Raw genomic sequence first — 4,722 nt, 5'->3', positions numbered from 1 at the left:
ATTTAAATTAAATTTATAAAAAATTACTAATAATGTTTTAATAAATTGCTTTTAATATTTTTAGAATTAAAATTTTATTAAGGGTATTTTAATCAATCACTTTTAATTTTTTTAGTCTAATTATAAAAAAAGTCTAATAATTAAAAAATTATTTAAATTAAATTGACAAAAATATTTATTAAAAACATTTTAGCCAATCACTTTTAGCACTTTTAAAATTAAAATTATAAAATATTTTATAGTTTAATTTCATATAGACTCTATTTTTAATTTTATTTGATTTAAATTAAACTTAAATAAATTAATAAAAGTTATATATTTATGGATAAAGTTAATTTAAAATTTTATAAAGGTGTTTAGGTTGATATATATATATATATATATATATATATATATTATAAGTGGACAAAAAAAAATTGGATCGTATATTTTTATCTCGTGCCCAAGCTGGATAAAAAGTACTGAAACTGAAGAAGAGCCAATTACTTTCCAATTAAAGAATGTTAATTTCTATGTTTTGGTGAAGATTATAGCTAAAGTTCCTGCAAATCTTTTTTCTGAAGTTAGATAGCAAGATAGTATTCTTTTGCGAAATTTAATCAGTCTTCTTTATAGCTACGTCTTACATTTGTTACATAACTGCTTCATAAATGGAACTGGTAGTTTATTGTTGCAGAATAAAGGGCATGCTGTATTATTTATGGAGCATTTCTCTGCTATAGCAGCAACACTGCCACATTTCATGCTACCATCAGACATTTCACTTCTTGCCAATATTGTATTTGAATTTTTTACTAATTTTGTGGTTGAATTTTCTGAGTATATATATGCATCTGTACCTTTATTTAGTTGTAAGTTCCATCAAATGAGACTCCCTTCGATCATCTTTTATGCAAATATGCAAAAATTTGTGTTCATTCTCCTGGCTTTAGAGAAACCAAATAGCAAATAATTTCTTTTACTTTTTTCACTTCAAACAACACAATAGAAAATGGTTTTCTAAAATTTCTTTTTTTTTTCCTCAAATTTTTTTTTAAGAAAACGGAGCCTAAGAATCATGCAAACTAAGGGATTATATATTCAATATGGTAATATTTAATTTATAAAAATTTATTATTGAATCCTTAATTTAATGGTATTAAAATTTACTTAAAATTAAAAATTTGGAAATCAAACTTCAAATTTTAATAATCACAAAAAAATCAAAGACATTTGTTAGAATTCCATTTCAAAATTTCGTCAACTCCAGTAACGAATACTTGAATTCAATTTTATTCAATCTAATGTATTTTTCTATTTTCTTTTCCATCCCAAAAATTTTTGGGACTTTGTCCATAAAACATCAAATAATTTTAAATTATTATTACAGATAAATTTTACTTTATTTTTGTCCTATTGCCTCATCACTACTTCTGCTTTTACCTTCAATCTCATTTTCCCACTGTTGTTTTCAATCATGTCCCAGCCAATTTCACTTGCTACGCAAATAGACCTTTCGTGACACTCCGTTGCCCATCACATCTGTTCTTCGCTGTATATACCCAGAATAATTATAACTTGCTCACTTTGAGTCGCCTTAGTCAAATTAAATTTCGCTTTGTTGTGTTATTGAAAAACAGAAGGCAAAAAAATGAATTTGCTTTCCTTGCACGTTGATAAGTGGGAGCATTAGTTGCTGAGCCTGAACCATCTTTGAAGAAAGGCAGATTTTCTCATATTTTGTGGTGGTACACCGTACGCCCTTAAAGACCCTTCCAATTTTAGGCCCTTCGCTTTCTTTTGTTGGCTCGGTGTTACTTGCTATATTAGAGGCTTTTCTTTCTACTTGTTTCATTGTAATTTGCTTTTTTTTTTCATACTCGTTTCATTGTAATTTTCTTTTCTGGTTTCGTTCTCCTTTGTTCTCTCTTTTTCTTTTTGTTTACCCACAGATTTTGTTATTCAGTTTGCTTCCTGTTTGCTTCTCCCAACTTAGAAAATAAAAAAAAAAAAAACGAGAAAAAAAAAAGAAAAAAGATGGAGTTTGTTGTCGCCATCGTTAGCTCTTTTGTCACCATAGCTGCAATGTACACGATCTCTTATATCAAAAACCATATCAAATACCTTTCTAATCATGAGAATCAGGTTCAGACCCTCAAGAATCAAGCTGAGAGCCTGAAGGATGCAAGAGAAAGAGTGCGGTATTCCGTTCCTGCTGCTAAACGAAACAGGAAAGAGATCGAACATGATGCTGACAATGGTTAACTACAGTCAACAAGAAGATCGCTGAATAAGTGGAGAAAGTAAAACGGGATGACGAAAAAGCAAGGAAAAAGTGTTTCATCGGCTTGTGTCCTAATCTATGGACTCGTTACAAGCTTAAAATGAAAGCAGAAGAGGAGGCGAAGCTTGTTGCTGATCTGCTCGAGCAGCAGGCCAAATTTGACAGGGTTCTTTTCGTGCAGCTCCACAAGGTATCATTGTCGCATCAGTTAAAGGCTTCGAAGAATTCGAGTCAAGGACGTTGGTTTCAAACGGAATTATGGGGGCACTGAAAGATGCTAGTATCAATTTTATAGGGGTGCATGGGATGGGTGGCATATGAAAGACTAAGCTAGTCAAAGAAGTTGCTGGACAGGTCAAGGAGGGCAAGTTATTTGATTCAGTGGTTATAGCAACTATAAATCAGACCCTTGATGTTAAAGGAATTCAAGACCAAATTACAGATTTATTGGGTTTAAGATTTGAGGAACAGAGTATGGTAGGAAGGGCATCTTGACTGCAAGAAAGATTGAAAAAAGAGGAGAAGATTCGTGTTGTTTTGGATGATATATGGGCAGGATTAGATCTTGAGGAAGTTGGGATTACTTTTGGAAATGAACATGAGGGATGCAAGATTCTGCTAACTTCTAGAGATCTCAATGTCTTATCAAGTGGGATGGATACTCAGAAAAATTTTGCAGTTGGCCTTTTAAATGAAAAAGAAGCCAGGGACCTGCTTAAGAAGATGGCTGGTGACAATGTTAAAAGTTGTGATTGGCAGGCTACAGCTATTGAAGTAGCAAAGAAATGTGTGGGATTGCCAATCGCCATTGCACCAGTTGCAAGGGCTTTGAGAAAAAGATGTTTGTTGAATGGAAGGATGCTTTGTGTGAATTAAAGAGGCCTTCATCAATAAACTTAAAAGGGGTAACAGTGGGCGTATATTCAGCTATAGAGTTGAGTTACAATTATTTAGAAAGTGAGGAAGTTAAGTTGACTTTCTTGCTTTGCAGTTTCTTAGGCCATAATGGGTTGATTCAAGACTTGTTGAAATATATAATCGGTCTGGGTTTGTTTCATGACGTGAACAATAGAGGAAGCAAGAAACAGAGTATTGACAGTGGTGAGTAACCTGAAAGCCTCTCGTCAGTTGCTTGATAGTTTCAACAGGGAACGGTTTGATATCCATGACATTGTTTCGTATTTTGCTACATCAATTGCAAATAGGGACCTCCGCATGTTTGCGTTAATTAATGGTGATGCGCTGAAACAATGGCCCGAAAACGAAGTGATGAGAAATTGCAATGCGATTAATTTACTTTACCTAATATTAGTGAGCTTCCTGAGAAGATGGAGTGGTCATTTCTTTCGTTTTTGCATGTGGTCCATGAAGGTACAGTAAAAATTCCTGCCAACTTTTTTAGACGAACAGAAAGACTTAATGTGTTAGATTTGACTGGAATGCACTTTCCATCCCTACCGGTTCCAAGTGAACTCCTCACAAACCTTCACACGTTGTGTCTAAACCAATTGAACAGAAAGACATAACCATCGTTGGGAAGCTCAAAGAATTTGGAAATCCTTAGTCTTGCTCAATCAGACATTAAAGCACTACCTCAGGAGATAGCACAATTGTCTCAGTTAGGGATGTTAGATTTGAGTCATTGTACTAGACTCAAAATCATCCCTCCAAATATCTTGTCAAGTTTGTCCAAATTAGAAGAATTATATATGGACAATAGCTTTGTTCAATGGGGTAAAAATATTGATGAAAAAGACTGAAGATTTACATCTGGATCAACTTAGAGGAATCAAGAATGTACTTGCTGAGTTAAACAACGGGGAAGATTTTCCACATTTAAAGAAACTTCACATCCAAAACGGTCGGGAGTCCAATATATTGCAACAGAGAAAAATAAGCTTTCTCAATTGCAGTCAATGACACTTGAAGGTCTGCCACAGCTCATTAACTTTTGCTCTTAAGACAAAAGGTATTAATTTGTTTGTTTGTGGATTATTCCATATTCCAACTTTGGCTTTTATGGATTGGCCCAAAAAAAAAAAACATTAGCTTTTATGCATATTTGTTTACATGTTAAAATATTAAAAAAGTCTTTTGAATTATTTCATTTGTTAAATAATTTTTTTATTATATTTAAATAAGTATTTATACTTTGATTTATATCCAAATAAATTATTATTTCAAATGAAGTACTACATTTTTTTTTCTGGTTCTCTTTAATTAAGAAATTTTTGATATTTTACATAAGTAAAAGTTTTACTTTAACATTTGTGATCATGATAAACTAATATCTTACATGTATGATGTATTATGTTAAGGGCCTATTTAAATATAAATTAAAAATTAAAAACTTTTTTGGATGCAATAAAAATATAAGAATTTATCTAAGTAATGTGGTCAAGTTGATGTACTTTTTTTGTTGTTTTAGCCTTTCTTGTATAACTTTTAATTATGCTCCT

At 32.0% G+C, this 4,722-nt stretch overlaps 1 pseudogene; it reads left to right on the top strand.

The window, feature by feature from the left end:
- Positions 1-2,016: 2,016 nt before the first annotated feature.
- On the top strand, positions 2,017-4,023 carry LOC149518044 (disease resistance protein At4g27190-like; annotated as a pseudogene).
- Positions 4,024-4,722: the final 699 nt, after the last annotated feature.

Source organism: Durio zibethinus, chromosome 7 (genome assembly GCF_047325235.1).
Source record: "Durio zibethinus cultivar Kanyao isolate XHJ-2024 chromosome 7, ASM4732523v1, whole genome shotgun sequence".
Lineage (NCBI taxonomy): Eukaryota > Viridiplantae > Streptophyta > Magnoliopsida > Malvales > Malvaceae > Durio > Durio zibethinus.
The sequence above is the reverse complement of the archived record's forward strand: the minus strand, read 5'-3'. Positions and strand labels throughout refer to the sequence as shown.